The sequence below is a fragment of the Pleurodeles waltl genome, chromosome 3_2 (assembly GCF_031143425.1).
Source record: "Pleurodeles waltl isolate 20211129_DDA chromosome 3_2, aPleWal1.hap1.20221129, whole genome shotgun sequence".
NCBI classification, from domain to species: domain Eukaryota; kingdom Metazoa; phylum Chordata; class Amphibia; order Caudata; family Salamandridae; genus Pleurodeles; species Pleurodeles waltl.
This window is the reverse complement of record NC_090441.1, coordinates 192,629,872-192,653,875: the sequence shown is the minus strand read 5'-3', so window position 1 is coordinate 192,653,875 and position 24,004 is coordinate 192,629,872.

Here is a 24,004-nt window from a genome sequence, read left to right as displayed (position 1 = left end):
ACGTGAGTAAGAAAAGAAGGTAAAGTACGTAAGAGGGAGAACATGAAAGGGACAAGGGTACCTAGGGATGGGAAGGAAAAAAGGTGACAGAACGAAGAAGGATATTTTCAGCAACAGCGAATGTTTTACAAGGTGGTAGAAAAATGCCCAAGAAATGCAAGATGGGAAAGAAACAAGAAAGGAATAGGAAAGGCAGAAGAAAATGCATAGAGAGGAAAAGACAGAGAAAGAGTACAGAAGTTTAAGAAAGGAAGTGAAAAGCAGAAAGATGAAGAAAAGCATAATAAAAAAGGCAAAGAGAGCACGAGCAGGAGGCTGTGCAGGGGCGACAGGAAAACAGAAGGAGAAAGAGATCCATTGCAAAGAGGCTAAGAGGTTCAGCGGCTGCACGTGGATGGGATGGGAGAGAAAGGTGTGATGGGATGGGAGAGAGAGGTATGATGGGATGGGAGAGAGAGGTGTGATGGGATGGGAGAGAGAGGTATGATGGTATGAGAGAGGTGTGATGGGATGGGAGAGAGAGGTATGATGGGAGAGAGAGGTGTGATGGGATGAGAGAGAGGTGTGATGGGAGAGAGAGGTGTGATGGGATGAGAGAGAGGTGTGATGGGATGGGAGAAAGAGGTATGATGGGATGGGAGAGAGAGGTGTGATGGGATGGGAGAGAGAGGTATGATGGGATGGGATGGGAGAGAAAGGTGTGATGGGATGGAAGAGAGAGTTGTGATGGGATGGGAGAGAAAGGTGTGATGGGAGAGAGAGGTATGATGGGATGGGAGGGATAGGTGTGATGGTATGAGAGAGAGGTGTGATGGGATGGGAGAGAGGTATGATGGGATGGGAGAGAGAGGTATGATGGGATGGGATGGGAGAGAATGGTGTGATGGGATGGAAGAGAGAGGTGTGATGGGATGGAAGAGAGAGGTGTGATGGGATGGGAGAGAGAGGTGTGATGGGATGGAGGAGAGAGGTATGATGGGATGGGAGAGTGAGGTGTGATGGGATGGAAGAGAGAGGTGTGATGGGATGGGATGGGAGAGTGAGGTGTGATGGGATGGAAGAGAGAGTTGTGATGGGATGGGAGAGAAAGGTGTGATGGGATGGAAGAGAGAGTTGTGATGGGATGGGAGAGAAAGGTGTGATGGGAGAGAGAGGTATGATGGGATGGGAGGGATAGGTGTGATGGTATGAGAGAGAAGTGTGATGGGATGGGAGAGAGGTATGATGGGATGGAAGAGAGAGGTATGATGGGATGGGATGGGAGAGAATGGTGTGATGGGATGGAAGAGAGAGGTGTGATGGGATGGAAGAGAGAGGTGTGATGGGATGGGAGAGAGAGGTGTGATGGGATGGGAGAGAGAGGTGTGATGGGATGGAGGAGAGAGGTATGATGGGATGGGAGAGTGAGGTGTGATGGGATGGAAGAGAGAGGTGTGATGGGATGGGATGGGAGAGTGAGGTGTGATGGGATGGGAGAAAGAGGTGGCACAGATGTCAAACAAAGAGTTTATGAGGGAGAGGAGAGAAGATGCTCGTCGAGTAAGCTGAAAGACAAACTTGGATTTATTAAAATAAGAGGCAAACAGGAAGTTGAAAGACGCATGGGAGGGAATGAGAAGAAGGAGTCAATGAAACCAATGTGACAGGAGTTTGGGATGAGAAAGAGAGGTAAAGGGGTGGTAGTTGGGAGCCTCAGGATGCAGAAGCGAGAAGATTCCATTGGTGGTGAAAGTGACAATGAGTGATGATAGGGAATGAGAGGAATAAAGCTGGAGGTAGGAGATGACTTGAGGAGCTAGTGCTGTATAGGGTCAAAGGTAAGAAAGAATGTGAGAGGGAGGGTGGTATAGAAATTTAAGAACATTTGGCATTCATGGTAAAAGAAAATGGAAGTGGAGAATAAGCGGTGCGAGTGGAACTGGTGGAGAGGCAGTGATGGGGCTTAGAAAATGATACTTTGGGAGGTAAGCAGCAAACCGGAACAGATAGGGTGAGTTACTGTGAGATGATGGTGTGCAGATACCCAGGAGAAATAGAAGAGAGGATGCAATTGTCACAGATGCAAGAGAAGAAGTGGACTAGGGAAGAGCAGGGCAATGTGGGTTGAAATGATGGTGAGGGGTGGAAGTGGTGGAGGAAGAAGAAGAGATTAGATATGTTTGAAGCAGAAACGGGTATGGCAGAATGAGAGCTAGAGATGAGAGATAGAGTGAGGAAGATGGAATAGAGAAATTAAAGAGACATAAGAGACCAGTAGCAAGGTCCTTGGTGTACTGCAAATTGACTCTTTAATAGCCCACGAGATGCAGTTTTGTGCACTATCGGCTTTTATGTGCTAATGTCCATTTGTCTTTGAGCTGGGATACCCCCACCTCACCAAGAGTTTCTACTTTGTGAGCCCCTAACCCCCTTTTGTAATCAATAATATTGAAAATGTGTTAAATATGCCCTGAAATCTCCCTGGCTACAGGATACACTAATCTTCTTGAAGCTAGTTGTATGAGTGAAAGACTGCTGATTTCTACCAGTTCTGATGCAAGAGCAAGGTGCTTAAATCAACGGGTGGCCAAGTGATGGCACATTTGGGCCTCCTCGCGGTACCTTGCAAGGGAGAGGCTTTCAAGTTTCATTACACTACTGTCTTCCTTTAAACTAATTAAGCCTCTCGCCTCATCATTCAATAGACCTTAAACTTTAGCAAGGTATAGCCAGCAACAAAGACAGCTTCTAATTGGTTCCAGACCATGAATTCCATATGGATAAATCCTCTCTCTGCTTCCCCACACTTCCTCACCAGTGCAGAGACTTGGAGTGAGCCTTTTGAATGGTATCTTTCACTTTGATCTTGCTGCATTCATACACACACCTGGAAGTATGCCCTAGAATAGCAAAGTTTGCACTCTAGTAAAGAGATCAATGCCTTTACACTATCTTCACCTCAGCCCAATGCCCTCCCATCCTTGACACATACTCATCATGGTACGTGACCAGTTAAAACTCCAGTGCAGTTCTATGAGTCTTTTGCCTCCATCCCATCATCAACCCCTGTGGTACTCGGTGACTCCTACTTTGACCTGAATTGGCTCAAACGTTCCCCTATAGAGCATTCTCTCTGACCATTCTGTCACAAACACCCACCCCACTCCATCCCACCCAATCCCATGGCAACACTCGTCAATCAATCAATCAATCAATAAGTGCTTGTAAAGCGCAACTACTCACCTGTACGGGTCTCAAGGTGCTGGAGGGGGGAGAGGGGGAGGAAAAAGTGTAGCGTCCACTGGAGAGATGGTTCCTAAAAAAGCCATGTCTTCAGTTGCTTCGTGAAGCTGAGGAGGGAGGTGGTTTGTCTGATGTGGATGGGTAGGGAGTTCCAGGTGGGGGCTGCGAGGTAGGAGAAGAAGCGTCCTCCTGTTCTGGTTCTCCTGATGCGGGGTACTTTGGCGAGAGAGAGAGCTGGGCTGAGCGTAGGGCCCTGTAGTGTAAGTGGAGGTTGAGTCGCTGGTTCAGGTAGGCTGGTCCGGTGTTGTGGAGGGCTCGTGCTAATTCCATATTGTCCATCCATCACCATCACATTGACCCACTCTCCTAATACACATCCGCAGTCTCTCCATCCTCCATTACCACCAAAATCCTTAGGATTAAGGACAAGATAACGGCCCAGGTTTACCTGGTTCGCACCAGCACAGCAGCCAAAAAAGCTATGTTATGCTCCACAACGAGAGAGCAGGAGAGCTCCATATTTACAGAAATATGGCTCTCACCTCCCCTCTCCCTAGTGATGGTGTTGATTTTTTTTTATTTTTATAAACAAATATTTATTGTTTTCAAGAAAGTTTAGCATGCAAAGTCAGAAAAGAAAGAGCAAATGAAAACATTTCTCCTTTTAACACCTGCTCTTAAGTGGCGTTAACTTTTAAACCTTGTCTACTTTTATTAGTCGATAGGGTTTAGCGTCATAAGACAAGGGTGGTTGCATGGGAATGCCCATGTACCACCCATGTAACGTCCTCTTGCCGCTTAGCAACACAAAGCGGACTTTGTGATGCAAACATGGCAATCCATTTTAGTAAATAATCCCAGCATGCAATCCTACCACAGCCAATCGCGACCAAATACACAATGGACATCTTCTTATTCGTCCTCCCTCCCTTGACAGTTTCAGCAAGCGCTCTCTGTGTTTAGGGAAAGCCTTTGATGGACATTTTTAAGCGCAGGAAGATACTGAAAGCCTTCAACAGTATGAGTATGTGGGATATTTACAAGGAACTGGCACATCTGCTCTCATGAACTAGTTTCCTTGCGTCCTCCTGCGCCCCCCTCAGGTCACCATGGTAGCGCTGTATTTACGATACAGTGCACCATGGCACGTTAGGACAATAGCATCAACATTTTTCATGCTATTGTGGGGCTTTGCTGGACTAGCACCAACAATGTTGACCTAGTCCAGCAAAGCACAGGGAGGCCCATAGGATGTAATGGCAGCATCACTTTAACACCTGCCCTCAGCAGGCATTAAATAATGACGCTAGAATGGCATAGTGAAATCTTGTAGATTTTACTGCACCATTGTTTGGGGGCCTTCCTGCGGAAGGACGCCCCCCCTTGCATACATTACATCTGGTGCAGGTATAATGTGGCTCAAGGGTTTACAAAGTGGTGCAGTGCTTGCATTGCATCACTTTGTAAATATGGTGCATGGTGGGGGATTGGTTAGAGCCGTCCTAGCATAAAAAAATGACACTAAGGCAGCGCTAGCGGCTTGTAAATATGCCCCTAAGACTTCTTTAGAGTTACATGTGTTTGAATTAGGACGCTCAGTTTAGGAGGCTGTTGGTTTGGAGAACCTCCTTGCATAGTGATGGACCTGTACCATTGCCCTGAGTACCCCAGCTGGGTGATATCTGGATCTTTAGTTACGATTTTTGGCACAGAGCAAACACAGATATTGGATGTGCACTATGACCTACAGACAGCAAGCAACTGGACAACAGACATGGAGGCCATTCTTATAGACCTCCAAAAGCTGGACAACAGGCACAGGGGCATCTTCTTACAGACCTCCAGCAGTTGCACAAAAGAAATGGATGCATCCAGCAGTTGCACAACAGACAAGGGTGCATCTCCTCACAGACCTCCAGCAGTTGCACAACAGACAAGGGTGCATCTTCTTACAGACCTCCAGCAGTTGCACAAAAGAAATGGGTGCATCCAGCAGTTGCACAACAGACAAGGGTGCATCTCCTTACAGGCCTCCAGCAGTTGCATAACAGACAAGTGTGCATCCAGCAGTTGCACAACAGACAAGGCTGCATCTCCTTACAAGCCTCCAGCAGTTGCATAACAGACAAGTGTGCATCCAGCAGTTGCACAACAGACAAGGGTGCATCTCCTTACAGGCCTCCAGCAGTTGGACAACAGACAAGGGTGCATCCAGCAGTTGCACAACAGACAAGGCTGCATCTCCTTACAGGCCTCAAGCAGTTGCATAACAGACAAGTGTGCATCCAGCAGTTGTACAGCAGACAAGGGTGTATCTCCTTACAGACCTCCAGCAGTTGCACAACAGACAAGGGTACATCTCCTCACAGACCTCCAGCAGTTGCACAACAGACAAGGGTGCATCTCCTCACAGACCTCCAGCAGTTGCACAACAGACAAGGGTGCATCTCCTTAAAGGCCTGAAGCAGTTGTACAACAGACCTTACAGACTTATTTGTGGACAACAGATACATGGTCATCACCTTGCAGACTTGTTTATGGACAACAGATACAAGCTCATCACCTTACAGACCTCCTGACAACAGACACAGGGGTACCTCCTTACAGACCTCCGGACAACAGACACAGGGGCGGTCATTGAGATCAGGCCCTGACTTCCAGGAAACTTGACTCGAGGTGTGTAGGAAACAATCTTTCAGCCTTTTCAATCTCAGGCAGGAATTTATTACTCTCTCTTCCATATCATTGTCAGTTTTTTTAATGGCATAAAATGTTTGAACAATTATCTGTAATAAGCTATTAGTGTAGCGAGGCTTTTAAGAAGCGCTGCCTCCTGAATGCGAGGGTGTTCTTCCATTGTTTCCGGCTCGTGCGATTCCTCTCTCCCGGGAGATGATCTGACACCTTGTTGATGCAGCGTTTCTAGTGCCCCAAAGTGCACAAGAGCATCCTTTGTTATCACGAGAGCTGCGTGCACGCGCGCCTAGAAGGCAGCCACTCCATTCTTTAGTGGTGACATCTAGGTGCTCCTTACGAGCGGCCCGGGAAATGACAATCGCGCTGGAGCCGTAATTATACGTGCTGTGATGTGTAGTCCTCGCTGTAATAACGGGGTGCAGTGAAGATTGCACCTCGCCGAATTTCCGAAAAGCAAACCTGCCGGATTTTAAAGAGGGGAGAATGCAGTTACTCGTAATCAGTGCCTGAGGGTTGACCTCTTTGGAGGTTTGACGTCACCACATCCGGGGACCAGGTCCCTCCATTACCTTGGGGCTCTTTCCACAGCCACTGTCGGTCAGGTCCCACCTCCTGTCTTCAGATCAGACCTGGGGGTCATTTTATTTTCTACATTTTCTCCTTTGTCGTTTTGGCAAGAATTACTTTTTTTCCCTATCTCATGTTAGCAGCCAGCCCTGGTGGTTTAGTGGACTGTACATCCACAGCAGGGCCCTGTGTTTGACCTCATGGTCACAGGTTCAAATCCACGCGGGTACACTCATCCTTCTCAGATCGATTAAATGAGTACCGTTGGGTAGCAATAAGCATATTTTATTCAGCGCCAAGATACCCTTGTGGGTGAATGTGCACTTACAAATACATCTTATATCACGGCGCTTTGTACTGCAGTTTCTCTGTGTCTAAGCTAAACAATATATATTACACTTTTAGTGGTCTATCTGCCCACGTTCCATGAGCCAACCCTCAGCTGGCTCCGCCCTTGGAAAGCCTTGACCCATTGGGCATCCAGACATGGGTCGCTGGCCGACAGTGGTCCACGCCCCTCCCTCTGAGGAGTGGGGTAAATCTCCCTGCATGTCTGTGCCTGAGATGGCAATGTCTTGCCTGGTAAGGGACTCAATGAAGCACCCTTGTGTAGGGAGAAATCTCCCTGCACCTCAGGTGCAGTCTGTGTTTATTTTATTGAAACAAACTCCTGCTTTTGAATCTTGTTTGAGTAAAACTAAAGGTTATTCTGAGCTGGGCCAGGCAAGCATGGAATGTGCTTGGCCCACTTCTCGGCCTGCTATGCTCCCATTTGGATTTGGTTCGGGAGATTGGCAGTCGCGTCTTTTGGAGAGGCACTGTTTCAGCGATAACAGGCTTCGGCGTGTAGGAGCTGTGCCGGCCCTGTCTTGAAAATAGGTTGGTTTTCAGGTCATTCTTTGACGAGTCTTTCTATATTAGATGATGAGATCCCATCCCGCCCTAAGGTAAGGTTCACTCACTTCATCAAGTCCTGAGGAGACCATTATGTCATTGGCCGAAACGTGTCGACATTATATACAAGGAGTCCGAGAAGCAAATGGAGAATTATCTTGATGACCAAAATGCTTCAGCTAGGCCGTAGTGAGCTATAAAATGGGTCTGAGCATGATTTCGGCTGGTCTATGGACTACCTTGAGGCGGATTCATAAGGAATAGACATTGCGAGACAGCCCTTACAGTTTGAATGAACTTCGAGGAGTGTGTGGCATGTAAAAAAGATGTGTTTTTGGAGTATTGATAAACAGGTTTTCATATTAGGATTTTGTATATTGTGTTCACACAAAGTGACAATATGTTTGTGATGAATATGTGTTTATGTTGCCTTTATAGGTTATATATTTGTAACTCATAAGATTGATCTTGCCTGTTCAACTTATGGGCAAGGGTACTACATGGTGATAGGTAAAATCACCTATATATGAAAAAGCGTTTTTTAGTCCAATAATAATTCAGATATTATTCTTGACTGATTTATTCATTTATATTTATCCCTCAGGAGTCTATTTTGTTTTTTTGTTGCTGCTCCCACGGCAACCTTGATGAACCACAGCCAATTAAATCCATGCCATGCAGGCAGGGGTCTCAAAACATGGCATCTAATGCAGACATTTCAGAAATACAAAGCAAGCAGTGCTGGGTGAACTTTCTAGGGGTGGGCGGAATCGTGCAGCTTCACTCCACGGAAAATACATAATGACTCCGCAAGATTCTGCAGAATTCCGCCAGCGGGAGTTATTCGGGCACTTTGAGCTGCTCACTTTAACTTTTAGTGCCAGGAGTTTTTTCCACACTGGTAAATCAGCACGAATGGCACCCGAAGGTAGTGCTTCTTTCTGCCAGTCGAGTAGATTTTGTACGCGAGTGACACCTTTCTCGAAGTGAACATGTGTGACCTGCAACAGCCAACAGCATTGAGAAATCTCGCCGGGACGCATTCTAGCATCTCAAAATCGCTCTAGGGGAGGCAAATTCTCACTCGCCAACTTAAGGTTGACGAGTCACACGCAAGAAAAAACTCTGCCAGGCGGCAGTCAGTGGAGGTTTGACGGATCTCTGCCCAAACGGAACACAGAGTGGGCAAAACTCTGCAAACCCAGCAGGTAGAGCATCATCTTTCACCCACTCCTGGCACTTTCTTTCTGCTGGCGGAGCTGTGTCAAGTTTGCAAATATTGTAAAGTTTTCACGTGCACAAAACTCACCTCCATTTCTTGAGTAAAATAATGAGTTTCCTACAATAATAAATTGGAAAATAAGGTTTTTATTATTTTTCATTCATGAAAGTTATAAAGGCGCTACCTTACGATAAACGTGAATATGGGGTGGGAGGCTTGTGGAATGCAAAAATGAAGAGAAACAGACTATATGCATTGCAAACTAAAAGAAAGACAAAATGAAAAGCTAGAGTTTAAGAGAATTCAGTGTGACATCATATTAGAAAATGAGATCCAACAAAACAGTACCTGATGACCTCTACATTTCCTGGAACAGAACGGCAAGCAGTCAACCAACAAATTGAAAGGCATGTCTTCTTTAGAATGCACTATTGTGCAGATATCCCACCGCTGATGATAGATCTCCCAGTATTATGTTGTCTTTAGGAAGTACTACTGTGCAGATATCCCACCGCTGATGATAGATCTCCCAGTATTATGTTGTCTTTAGGAAGTACTACTGTGCAGATATCCCACCGCTGATGATAGATCTCCCAGTATTATGTTGTCTTTAGAAAGTACTACTGTGAAGATATCCCACCGCTGATGATAGATCTCCCAGTATTATGTTGTCTTTAGGAAGTACTACTGTGCAGATATCCCACCGCTGATGATAGATCTCCCAGTATTATGTTGTCTTTAGAAAGTACTACTGTGAAGATATCCCACCGCTGATGGATAGATCTCCCAGTATTATGTTGTCTTTAGGAAGTACTACTGTGAAGATATCCCACCGCTGATGATAGATCTCCCAGTATTATGTTGTCTTTAGGAAGTACTACTGTGAAGATATCCCACCGCTGATGATAGATCTCCCAGTATTATGTTGTCTTTAGAAAGTACTACTGTGAAGATATCCCACCGCTGATGGATAGATCTCCCAGTATTATGTTGTCTTTAGGAAGTACTACTGTGAAGATATCCCACCGCTGATGGATAGATCTCCCAGTATTATGTTGTCTTTAGAAAGTACTACTGTGCAGATATCCCACCGCTGATGGATAGATCTCCCAGTATTATGTTGTCTTAAGGAAGTACTACTGTGAAGATATCCCACCCCTGATGGATAGATGTCCCAGTATTATGTTGTCTTTAGAATGCACTAATGTGCAGATATCCTGCTCTCGCTGTAGAGATGCCCCTATATAATGTTAGCTTTAGAATACACTATTGTGCAGATATCCCACCCCTGATGGACGTAGTGTACTAGTATTATTTTTTCTTTAGATTGCACTAATGTGCAGATATCCCACCCGAGGTACATGTGCCCCTGTGTTATGTTGTCTTTAGAATGCACTATTGTGCAGATATCCCATCCCTGATGGACAGATGTCCCAGTATTATGTTGTCTTTAGAATGCACTAATGTGCAGATATCCCACCCCTGATGTACAGATGCTACTGTATTATGTGGTCATTAGAATGCAGTAATGTGCAGATATCCCACTCCTGATGTACCGATGTCCCTGTATTATGTGATCTTTAGAATGCACTAATGTGCAACTATTCCACCCGAGGTACAGATAGCCCTGTATCATGTTGTCCTTAGAATGCACTAACGTGCAGATACCCCACCCCTGATGGATAGATGTCCTAGTATTATGTTGTCTTTAGAATGCACTATTGTGCAGATATCACATCCCTGATGGACAGATGTCCCAGTATTATGTTGTCTTTAGAATGCACTAATGTGCAGATATTCCACCCCTGATGTACAGATGCTACTGTATTATATGTATTATATGGTCTTTAGAATGCACTAATGTGCAGATATTCCACCCCTGATGTACAGATGCTATTGTATTATTTGGTCTTTAGAATACACTATTGTGCAGATATCGCACCCCTGATGGACCGATGTCCCGGTATTATGTTGTCTTTAGAATGCACTAATGTGCAGATATCCCGCTCTCGCTGTACAGATGCCCTTATATTATGTTGGCTTTAGAATACACTAATGTGCAAATACTCGACGCCTGATGGACATATGCCCGTGTACCATACTGTCTCTAGAATGGGCTAATGTGCAGGTACTGCCCCCTCCCTGCTGGACTGACGCTTATATTATTTTGAATGTGATAATGTACAGATATGTCACACCTGCTGAGCTGACGCCCCTGTCATATATCTTCTCTGGAAGGTGCTAAATGTGTCTGAAATCCCTCCACTGCGTGTGAGTGCTGCCCCTGCATTGTGCCTTTCCTTGAAAGCACTGATGCTCAGATAGCCCATTATTGCCAGCTTCATTGTGTCTTCTTCAGTATGCACCAATGATCAGCCAGCCTACCTTTGTTTTACTGTTGTCCATGTATTGCGTCTTCTTCAGAATTCACTAATGAGCAGCTATCCTACCCTTGTTTTACTGATGCCCCATGTTGTGTCTTCTCAAAAATTTACTAATGAGCAGCTACCCTACCTTTGTTTAACTGATGCTCCTGTGTTGTCTCTTTTCTAGAATTCACTAATGAGCAGCTACCCTATCTTTGTTTTACTGATGCTCCTGTGTTGTGTCTTCTCTAGAATTCACTAATGAGCAGCTATCCTACCTTTATTTTACTGATGCCCCTGTGTTGTGTCTTCTTCAGAGTTCACTAATGAGCAGCTATCCTACCCTTGTTTTACTGATGCTCCTGTGTTATGTCTTCTCTAGAATAGACTAATGAGCAGCTACCCTATCTTTGTTTGACTGTCTGTTGCTCCTGTGTTGTCTCTTCTCTGGAATTCTCTAATGAGCAGCTTTCCTCCCTTTGTTTTTCTGATGTCCCTGTGTTGTGTCTTCTTCAGAATTCACTAATTAGCAGCTATCTTACCTTTGTTTTACTGATGCTCCTGCGTTGTGTCTTCTCTAGAATTCACTAATGAACAACTATCCTACCTTTGTTTTACTGATGCTCCTGTGTTGTATCTTCTCTAGAATTGACTAATGAGCAGCTATCCTACATTTGTTTTACTGATGCTCCTGTGTTGTGTCTTCTCTAGAATTCACTAACGAGCAGCTATCCTACCTTTGTTTTACTGATGCTCCTGTGTTATGTCTTCTCTAGAATTCACTAATGAGCAGCTACCCTACCTTTGTTTTACAGATGCTCCTGTGTTGTGTCTTCTCTAGAATTGACTAATGAGCATCTACCCCATCTTTGTTTAACTGTTGCTCCTGTGTTGTCTCTTCCCTAGAGTTCACTAATGAGCAGCTACTCTACCTTTATTTTACTGATGCCAGTGTTGTGTCTTCTTCAGAATTCACTAAGGAACAGCCATCCCACCTTTGTTTTAGAGACCCCAGTGTTGTTGTTGTGTCTTCCATAGAATTCGCTAATAACCACTAATCCTACCTTTACTGATGCCCCATGTTGTGTCTACTCCAGAGTGCACTAATGAGCAGCTATCCAACCTTTGTTTTACTGGGATCCCTGTTTTGTGTCTTCTCTACAATGCACTCAGTGTGCAGGCATACCACCCCTACTGGACTGATGGCCCTGCATTGCATCTTTAGAATGAATCAATATGCTTACACCCCCACTGGACTGATGTTTCTGTGTTCTTAAACCCTTGGAATCCACTAACATGAAAATATCCTGGCCCTCTTGCCTGATGCCTGTGTGTTGCATCTCCTCCACATTGCACTAAAGTGCAGATATCCCACCACTGTTGACCGGATGCCCCACTTTGCATCTTTTCCAGAATGCATTAATGGCCAGATATCCTAAACTTGCAATGATACCCATGTGTTGCACCTTCTCTAAAGTGCACTAGCATGCTGACATTCCTCCTCTGTTAGACTAATGCCATTGTGCTGCATCTTTTCAATAATGCATCAATGGGCAGAAATCCCACCAGTGTTTGTCTGATGTCCAGCATTGCAATTTCTCTAGAATGCAGTACTGTATTGATACCTAGGCAAGGGCTACATTTTAATTACACTGGAGTAATCAGAGTAATTTCAGTAACTACACATTGCTCCTGTGAGGCAAAATAACAGACATTTTGCCCAGCTTGAGTAATTCAGAGTAATTTGGTGCAAACATTCTACCGCACGCAGCAGCACAGGCACAACAAACTAAGAGAGCGCAAAAGGCTGCTGGTTTCTGCTGTTCTTGTCCTGTATTATTTACAGCTATTTTCCTAGCAGAAAATGCACTGACGGCCCACTTTGGGGGTGAGGGTGCATTTTGCACTAAAATAACAGAGCTAAATGCTTAATTTCACTCATCACATAATTACAAGTAATTTTGCGATAATTATGATTAATTATGCAGGAGAGAATTATGTCAGTTATGCCCGCACTCACATGTAACTCATTCCTGTATCACTGATGCCCTGGGTTGCATCTTCTTCGGGGTGCACTGATGTGCAGACATCCTATCCTTGTTAGACTGGTGCCCCTCTGTTGGATCTTCTTTAGGATGCACTGATATGCAGATATGCCATTCTTGGTAGACTGATGCCCCTGTGTTGCAATTTTCCCAGGATTCACTGATGAGCAGCTATCCTATCATTGTTAGACCAATGCTCCTGTGTTTAATCCTCTCTGGAATGCACTCATGTGCAGATATCCCACCCTTGTTAGACTGATGTCCTGGTTTACATATTCTAGAGAATGCACTCATCTGCAGATACCCCATCCTTGTTAGACTGATGGCCCTGTGTTTAATCTTCTCTAGAATGCACTCATCTGCAGATATCCCATCCTTGTTAGACTGATAGCCCAGTTTACATATTCAACAGAATGAACTAATGTGCAGATATCCTATCCTTATTAGACCGATGCTCCTGTGTTTAATCATCTCTAGAATTTACTCATCTGCAGATATCCCATCCTTGCTAGACTGATGCCCCTGTGTAGGATCTTCCCTAGAATTCACTCATCTGCTGATATCTCATCTTTGTTAGACCAATGCTCCTGTGTTTAATATCTAGAATGTACTCATCTGCAGATATCCCATCCTTGTTAGACTGAGCCAGGAAGAACCCACCACTCTAGTCAGGGCGAGTGAGTTACACACCCAAGATAGTCCCTGATCACCCCCTTTGGTAGCTTGGCACGAGCAATAAGGCTTATCCTAGTGGCCCAGAGGTAATGTGTGAAGCATTTGCACAACACACACAACACACGTGAGTCAATAAATAAATCACAGAGGCAGGTGCTGTAAATATCAAGGAGAGGTCTGGGGGGACAACGGAGACGTGAGTGGGGTTGGAGGAAACAAATACATTTAAAAAACAAAGACTTACCATTTTCTGCGACCGTTGTCGACTTCTGCCACCTCGCTCGTCCTCCTTTCCTGTTCTGGTGTCCCAGCATACACTGGGACACCAGCACATGCTTCCAAGCAATCCTGGCAGTCTCTTAATGCTAAAGTTAGCATGAAAGCAACGTCAGGATTGGTCTGAGTGGCTCGGGGTGCTGCTCAGACACGGCCCTCGGGCCTGTGTAGTTTCTCTAGCCTGGCTTTGTACACAGCCGGTCTGGAGAAACTGAAGTTTGCCTGTGTGTTTGGCCGGCCTGAGATGGCCAGCCAAACACACATGGGCACTTAGGTGCACTCGATTCCTCATCCCACATCCCATGGCCTAGTCCCGCTCCTCCGTTCACATGCTGGTTGAGCCAGCAGCAGAAAATTAAAACATTATTGAAGTATTATTTTGGTTTTCTGCTGCTGGCTTTTCGCCAGTGGGGTGACGCTCCTCTGCCATTGCAGATGAGCCGCCCCTGCACAAAGGAAACAAAACAAAAATTATATACAAACTGTATTGCATAAAACATCATTAGACCAAAAACAACATGTATCAGTAGAACACTGCTACGCAAGCAGTTGTCAGAACCTCACAAAGTTACTAGTGCTCTGCAAAAGTAAGCAGTAGGCAGGTAACGTATAGGTCATTACTATTCTTCAACACAGCGGTAGTCAGGTCATCATCAACACCAAAAATGCACATATCAGGATAAGCATATTGTCAGAACATCAGGCGCCAAAAAAGCACATGTCAGAGGAAACATATTATTAGGGATGCCAAGACATCATCCTGAATGGACATAAAATGACACAGTCCCATCTGGCATATCATAGGCACACCCTCCCAATGCAGGTGTACAAATCCTGAGTAAAAGCAAGCAAAACAAGCAAGTTCCTTGTCTCTGCTCTGCTTCTCCTCTAACAGTCGGGTCACCTCCACATGCAGTGAGACCCCAACTCTTCTTGTTCTGACGCGCGGTTGCTGCTGCCCGTTGATGTGGGGAGGCCACCCTTGGTCCTCCTTCCCCTTCGGCGACAAGGTGTTGTGGTCACCCCTGCTCCCTTGACCAGCACGTCCCCACTGGACACAGTGCAAGAACCCAGCATGCCAACCACTGTCCCGGGCTGTGGTGGTAATTGTCTGGCAGAAGGGAGGGCCTGCTTATGCCCCGGGGCCACTAACAGGTGAGTGCGTCACTCGCACTTACCAAGAGGCTGAGGGTAGGCTCCTTTCCATTCTACCCGCGGCGTGGGGGGGTCATCCACACAGGGACACAGAGGTGTTTTCCTGCATCTGAGGTAGACAGAAATTAAGCACTCTTCAAGCGCTGAGGGTAGGCTCCTCTCCATTCTACCCGCGGCGTGGGGGGGTCATCCACACAGGGACACAGAGGTGTTTTCCTGCATCTGAGGTAGACAGAAATTAAGCGCTCTTCAAGCGCTGATTCAGAACGCCATGAAGGGTTCTGCACGTGCTGAAAATAGTAAAACAAGGAGCGCTCTATTTGCGCTCTACTCTGCCCACAGGAAGAAAGCAGCACTCTTGGGGCAGCCACCCAAAAGTGCTCTCTACGCGCTCCCAAGCAAAAAACAGGGTGGGGATGTGCAGAACACCCAGGCCCTGGAGATCACTGGGGAAACACAGGGCGGAGTGCAAGCAGCAGGCCGCTCACTAGGGTCCTTGTAGAATAGGTGGCCGTCCCTCTGGGGCTTAGCAGACCCCAGGTCACCACATCACAAGTTAGTCCAGTGGCTGTCCCTTGCAGCGACACAGTCCCCCTCCAGGAACCTTCTGATTGCAAGTTCATAGAGTGTCTAAAATTGTGGGGGACAGCCACATTTTGCGCAGCTTCCACAAAAGGGAGAAAGAGGGTTCCAACCAGCCCTAACCAGTTCCAGAAATGTCCCCTTTCTCCTCCTGCACTGGCTCCAGACATCAGTAGGGGGTAAACAAGCCCTTTGTGTGAGGCCAGGTCACAGCCTTTGCAGATGCAGGTATTCCCCGCCTCTACCTCTCCCAGCTCAGGAAGACCATTCGCTATGCAGATGCACTCTTGTGGCACTTGCACCCTCCCTGCGTACAGGCTGTCTGAAAAGTATGCACAAAGCCCAGCTGTCACTCAACCCCAGCCATGAATTGCTGCAAGACACCAGAGTCATAAGCACAGAGAAATGCTCACTTTCTAAAAGTGGCACTTCTACAATGGTAATAAAAACCCACCTGCACCAGTAAGCAGCATTTCTCACTACCATTCCAACCATAACAAACATGCCTACACCACGCCTCATAGATTAGACAATACTAATTAGACATATGTTAGGGCATTTCCAATGCAATCCTATGAGAGGAGCAGCGGTCACAGTAGTGAGAAACTAAATAGGTTGTTTGTCACTACTAGGACATGTAGTCAGTCGCGACTTGCGGAGATTCCTGAGGGCAGGGCGGGGAGGCACGCGCAGGGGGTTTAAATAAAATTGTAAAAAACGTATCTCCTCCGCCGCGCGCCGCTCCTCTCTCCTGCGTTGTTGCTGCACGCAGGCACAGGCTCCCAGCCTGCCCTGTGGCCAATCCTGACATTGCTCAAAGTAGCGTCAGGATTGGCTGGGAGTGCCCTGGCTGGGTGCTCCCAGGCAGACTGGGAGTCTGTGCAGGCTCTCTGCATCCCAGCAATTGCATTGCTGGGATGCAGAGAGCCCTGTGCGCATGTTTGGTTGGCTGGCCCGAAACGGCCGGCCAAACATACATGCACAGTGAGTCCCTCAGTGCACGTCAACCCCGTGTCCCAGCCTCTTTATTATCCTTTTCTTTGAAAGGTTTTGCAGCTGCTGCTGCTGGCGGGGGGGGCGATGCTCCTCCACCCTTATGAAGGAGCCACCCCTGCATACTTGTATCTCCCTGAGGAAAGCATTATCTGTCCCTCTCCAGTGCCCGACTGGCCATACCAGACGGGGCCTTTCCCCGGGAGGCTGGAAGGGTGGGGGTCACTTTTGTTTCTGGGGGACTGTTTTTTGTAGCAGTGCAGCAGTTTTAAAAGCACTGCAGAGTTACTTGTATATCCAACAGGTTTCAGGCAACAATAAAAGTGCCACAATAACTCTGGTGATTAATGTACCTGCTGACGAGATATTGGGGTTTTGTCTAGTAGCAGTTTTGACACATCTAAGGTAGCACAGAGGGTTAATATACCTGTTGCAAAGAATGTGTACTGTGCAGATCACAGAACTGTATTTTATGTGCACAGCTCAGCGGGATACATCTTTTGTCACAGAGATCTTTTTGTCACTCTGCAGAACATAAGTTACACTCATAATCTAGCACAGTGAACTATGAGCTGCATGCAAACTGCATGGTACAGGTCAGAAAGTCATGTTTTTTATCTAGTCTTTGATTATTCTAATTTTGCTAAAAAGAGTTTATTTGGGGTGGAAATAGATTGTTATTAGTCAATCCTAACCACTGTGTTGCGTTCTGAATCCTGAGTTTATGCTTCATCGAACCAAGCACTCATAATGCCACCAGTATGGATGACGTGTGAAACCTACACCTTGTAGTCCCCTTTGTCTTATCTAACATTTTATATTCACTGACTTACACACTTATAATTTGTTGCCTCTGTACCTGTGTGTGATGTAAAGCGGTCCAACATCCTATGCTGGTAAGAGAGGCGCTGTAATACAAATAAGTATGTGAGAGAGGTCCTATGATGAGTAAAGAACCCCAATAAAGATTGCTGTATCCTGGTGCACTGTAAGGTCATCATTTACTATGCTTTAAAACATATTACAATTGAATATAATGCAGAATTCACAGCTTTTGCAATTTGTTTCAACATTTTATGGGGGGAGCCACCCCAAACCCCACTGTGATGGTCAGGGTCACTCGCTATGCCCCCTACGGGGGCTGGTCTGACACAGTTCGCCATGGCTTCTTTGGTTGCTAAGAACGGACCTGCCACACAAACCCTCAGACTGCAGCAGGTGGGCAACTGGGCGGGAGCGGAGGCAGTCAGTGCTGCTGTCTGCAGTCTGCAGTCTCTGCTCTACAGGAACTCTTACATGCCCAGTTTGTCTGGGTCCAGAATTATCCAGTCTTGAGTTTTTAGACCCAAGAATATTCCAGCCCTGGTTACACTTATGTTGGGGACTTGGGATATTTCACCCTGAATTATCGCTCCATGTCAAATAATGCAAATTGTTACAACGGCCTATACTACCACCTATAGTAAATAGCTCATACTCCAGCTATCTTCCAACATAGTGGCAACAGGCTGAAGAAGGTGCCATATCTGCATGTTACTGTATTCTGGAAAAGAATCAATGCGGTGGCATCAGCTCAACTGGGGTGGGATATATGTACATTAGTGCATACTAGAGATGGCAACACAAGGGCATCAGTCTAACAAGAATAGGATATCTGCAGATGAGTGCATTCTAGAGACGATTCAACACAGGGGCATCGGACAAACAAGGATGGGATATCTGCAGATGAGTGCATTCTAGAGACGATTCAACACAAGTCTAACAAGGAAAGGATATCTGCACATTACTACATTCTGTAGAATATGTAAACCATGACATCAGTATAACAAGAATAGGATATCTGCAGATGAGTGCATTCTAGAGACGATTCAACACAGGGGCATCGGTCAAACAAGGATGGGATATCTGCAGATGAGTGCATTCTAGAAACGATTCAACACAGGGGCATCGGACAAACAAGGATGGGATATCTGCAGATGAGTGCATTCTAGAAACGATTCAACACAAGGTAATAGGTCTAGCAAGGAAAGGATATCTGCACATTACTGCATTCTGTAGAATATGTAAACCATGACATCAGTATAACAAGGATAGGATATCTGCAGACGAGTGCATCCTAGAGAAGATTAAACACAGGAACATCAGTCTAACAAAGATGAGATATCTCTAGGTGGGTGCATTCTAGAGAAGATCCAACACAAGGGTATCAGTCTAACAAGGATAGGATATCTGCACAGTAGTGCATTCTAGAGATAATTCAACAAAGGGGCATCAGTCTAACATGGATGGGATACCTGCAGATGAGTGCATTCTAGAGAAGAATAAACACAGGGCCGACAGTCTAACACGGATGGGATACCTGCAGATGAATTAATTATAGAGAAGAATAAACACAGGAACATCAGTCTAACAAGGATGGGATACCTGCAGATGAGTGCATTCTAGAAAAGATTAAACACAGGAAAAGCAGTCTAACAAGGATGGGATACATGGAGGTGTGTGCATTCTAGAGAAGATTAAACACAGGAAAATCAGTCTAACAAGGATGGGATACCTGCAGGTGGGTGCATTCTAGAGAAGAATAAACACAGGAAAATCAGTGTAACAAGGATGGGATATCTGCAGATGAGTGCATTCTAGAGAAGAATAAACATAGGGCCATCAGTCTAACAATAATGGGATATCTGTGGATGAGTGCATTCTAGAGTAGATCCAATACAGGGGCATCAGTCTAACAAGGATTGGAAATCTGCAGATGGGTGTATTCTAGAAAAGATCAAACACAGAGACATCAGTCTAACAAGAATGGGATGTCTGTATATGAGGACAATCGAGAGAAGATCCAACAAGGGACATCAGTTTAACAAGGATGGGATATCTGCACAAGTAGATTCTAGAGAACATCCAATACAGAAGTGTTGGACCTGGCCCTTTTTAGAGGGTCATCCCCAAACATTTTGCCTTCCTTCTCCTATTTTTCTAACCTCTTTTTGTTGGCTTTAGGATTCTGAGCACTTTACCACCACTGATCAGTGCTAAAGTGCATGTGCTCACCCTTCTAAGCTTGGTCTGATTGGCTTACACCTGATTGGCACATTTAATTTACCTGTAAGTCCCTTCTACAGGGGTATCCTCTTATATCCAGTTTCTGTAAATGAAATGCTACTAGTGGACCGGTAGCACAGCTTGTGCCACCCACAGAAGTAACCTTTCAAACCTGCCTCAGTCCTGCTACTGCAGAGCCTGCGTGCGCAGTTACTGCCACAGGGACCTGGCATCTAAATTTAATTGCCAGGCCTGGAACTCCTCTTTTACTGCATATATAAGTCACGCCTAAGGTAAGCCCTAGCTAGCCATATGGGCAGGGTTCTGTGTAGGTAAAAGGTAGGACATTTGTCTTTATGTACTACACGCAGGGGTGGCTCCTCCATAAGGGCGGAGGAGCGTCACCCCCGCCAGCAGCGACAGCTACAAAACCTTTCAAAGAAAAGGATAATAAACTAAGTTTAAGGATACGTTTATTATCCTATTCTTTGAAAGGGGCAGGGCCAGGGGGTGACGTGCACTGAGGGGGAGTGAACAGCACTCTCCATCACTGTGCATGTATGTTTGGCTGGCCATCATGGGCCGGCCAAACACACATGCGCACAGGGCTCTCTGCAGCCCAGCAACACAGTTATCAGATGCACACAGTTGCTGGGCTGCAGAGAGCGTACACAGGCTCCCAGTCTGCCTGGGAGCGCCCAGCCCGGACGCTGCTTTGAGCAGCATCAGTACTGGCCGCAGGGCAGGCTGGGAAACTGTGCCTGCATGCAGGAACGACGCGGGAGAGCGGCACGGCGGAGGAGGTAAGTTTAAAAAATATATATTTTAAAATGTAAATGAATGAATTCCCCTTTCCCCGCACTCCTCCCCACCCCCAGGAATCTCCGCAAGACGTGACTGCGAGTATACCCTTCACCACTACCCCACCCCTTCCGAAACTCATTCCCCCATCGGCTGTCCCATAACCCCTTTTTGCACCTTCTCAGATCAAGGGGAAAATGTTTCTTTTTTCTCAAGAATGATGAAAAATTGCCAGGGAAAACATCAATAAATCTGGGCCCAAACTGTTAATCCTCATTTCTAGGTGAAAACTCCTAATGACCAGATTTTGCTGTGGAAATACTGGCCAGTAATTTACATTCCAACCCTCTGGTACCCCTGCAGCAAAACTGAGCAAACGCGAAATGAGGTTATATGTAGTGACTTATATTTACCTTTATCCAATAAGCATCAGTGCTACAACCCTTGATTGTGATATGTTTTATGGATGTGTGCAATGAGATTGAATTATGTCACTGAATTTATGCAGCATCGTTTGCATTCTTAATGTAATCTTCACACATGAAGGGCTGATGAGTTACTCTGGTGCTGTCTGGATGTAATGAGTGCACATTGGCAGAACATACAGAGTAGTGCAATTTCTCTGTGACAGGTACACTGCTTCATTATGAAAGTGTTGAGTAGACGGAGCAATAAATAGCTGTTTACAATACATCAGAGCTCGTGTGTGTACTTGCCGACATGCACTTGCAGTGACCTACACAACTGGAGGAGTCAGTCTGTAGTATACATGGGAAATGAGGTATTCCAATGGGAATATCTGAAATACTGGCCCTTACTACCAGTAGGTGCCCTCTGCAAGAAATACCATCCTTGCTTTCGGGTGGTCAGAGGTAACATCCTGTCTGCTAACTTTAGGAAAAGTGATAGAATTGTCCACTTCACAGTAAACTTTTCCTGCCAAGGCATTTTGTATCTGAGGGCTACACAGATATAAAGTACCAGCAGTTCCACCCAGCGGCAGCATGCTGAAGTACCTGGGGGCTACACAGATATAAAGTACCAGCAGGTCTGCCCAGCAGCAGTATGCTGAAGTACCCAAGGGCCACACAGATATAAAGTACCAGCAGGTCCACCCAGCAGCAGTATGCTGAAGAGCCCGAGGGCTACACAGATATAAAGTACCAACAGGTCCACCCAGCAACAGCATGCTGAAGAACCTGAGGATTACACCGATATAAAGTACTAGCAGGTCCACCCAGCAGCAGTATGCTGAAGTACCCAAGGGCTACACAGATATAAAGTAGCAGCAGGTCCACCCAGCAGCAGTATGCTGAAGTACCAGAGAGCTACACAGATATAAAGTACCAGCAGTTCCACCCAGCGGCAGCATGCTGAAGTACCTGGGGGCTACACAGATATAAAGTACCAGCAGGTCTGCCCAGCAGCAGTATGCTGAAGTACCCAAGGGCTACACAGATATAAAGTACTAGCAGGTCCACCCAGCAGCAGTATGCTGAAGTACCCAAGGGCTACACAGATATAAAGTAGCAGCAGGTCCACCCAGCAGCAGTATGCTGAAGAGTCCGAGGGCTACACAGATATAAAGTACCAACAGGTCCACCCAGCAACAGCATGCTGAAGAACCTGAGGATTACACCGATATAAAGTACTAGCAGGTCCACCCAGCAGCAGTATGCTGAAGTACCCAAGGGCTACACAGATATAAAGTAGCAGCAGGTCCACCCAGCAGCAGTATGCTGAAGTACCCAAGGGCCACACAGATATAAAGTAGCAGCAGGTCCACCCAGCAGCAGTATGCTGAAGAGTCCGAGGGCTACACAGATATAAAGTACCAACAGGTCCACCCAGCAACAGCATGCTGAAGAACCTGAGGATTACACCGATATAAAGTACGAGGAGGTCCACCCAGGAGCAGCATGCTGAAGTAACTGAGATCTACACAGATATAAAGTACCAGCAGGTCCACCCAGCAGCAGTATGCTGAAGTACCTGAGATCTACACAGATATAAAGTACCAGCAGGTCCACCCAGCAGCAGTATGCTGAAGTACCTGAGGGCTGCACAGATATAAGTACCAAGGGAGGTCCACCCAGAGGCAGTATGCTGAAGTACCCGAGAGCTACACAGATATAAAGCACAAAGGAGTCCACCCAGCAGCAGCATGCTGAAGTACCTGAGGGTTAGACAGATATAAAGTACCAGCAGGTCACCCAGAGGCAGTATGCTGAAGTACTTGAGGGCTACACAGATGTAAAGTACCAGCAGGTCCACCCAGCTGCAGTATTCTGTGGTACCTGAGGGCTACACCGATGCAAAGTACCAAGGGAGGTCCACCCAGCAGCAGTATGCTGAAGTACCCGAAGGCTACACACATATAATCTACCAGCAAGTCCACCCAGCAACAGCATGCTGAAGTACCTGAGGGTTACACAGATATAATGTACCAGCAGGTCCACCCAGCAGCAGTATGCTGAAGTACCCAAGGGCTGCACCGATATAAGTACCAAGGGAGATCCACCCAGCAGCAGTATGCTGAAGTACCTGAGAGCTACACAGATATAAAGTACCACCGGGTCCACCCAGCAGCAGCATTCTGTGGTACCTGAGGGCTACACCGATGCAAAGTACCAAGGGAGGTCCACCCAGCAGCAGTTTGCTGAAGTACCTGAAGGCTACACAGATATAAAGTACCAGCAAGTCCACCCAGCAGCAGCATGCTGAAGCACATGAGGGTTACACAGATATAAAGTGCCAACAGGTCCACACAGTGGCAGTATGCCTGAGTACCAGAGGGCTACACAGATGTAAAGTACCAGCAGGTCCACCCAGCATCAGTGTGCTGAAGTACCCGAGGGCTACACAGATATCAAGTACCAGCAGGTCCACCCAGCAGCAGCATGCTGAAGAACCTGAGGATTACACCAATATAAAATACAAGGAGGTCCACCCAGCAGCGGTGTGCTGAAGTACCTGAGGGCTACACCGATATGAAGAACCAGCAGGTCCACCCAGCAGCAGCATGCTGCGGTACCTGAGAGCTACAGAGATACAAAGTACCAGCAGGTACACCCAGGAGCAGTATGCTGAGGTAACCGAGGACTACACAGATATAAAGTACGAGCAGGTCCACCCAGCAGAAGCATGCTGAAGAACCTGAGGGCTGCACAGATATAAAGTACCAGTGGCTTCACCCAGCAGCAGCATGCTGTGGTACCTGAGGGCTACACAGATATAAAGTACCAGCAGGCCCACCCAGCGGCAGCCTGCTGAAGTACCTGAGGGCTACACAGAGCAGGTCCACGCATGCAGCCGCATGCTGAAGTACTTGATGGCTACACAGAAATAAAGTGGTAAGTCAGGTCCACCCTGCAGCGGTATACTGAAGTACCCGAGGGCTGCACAGATATAAAGTACCAGCAGGTCCACCCAGCAGAAGCTTGCTGAAGTACCTGAGGGCTACA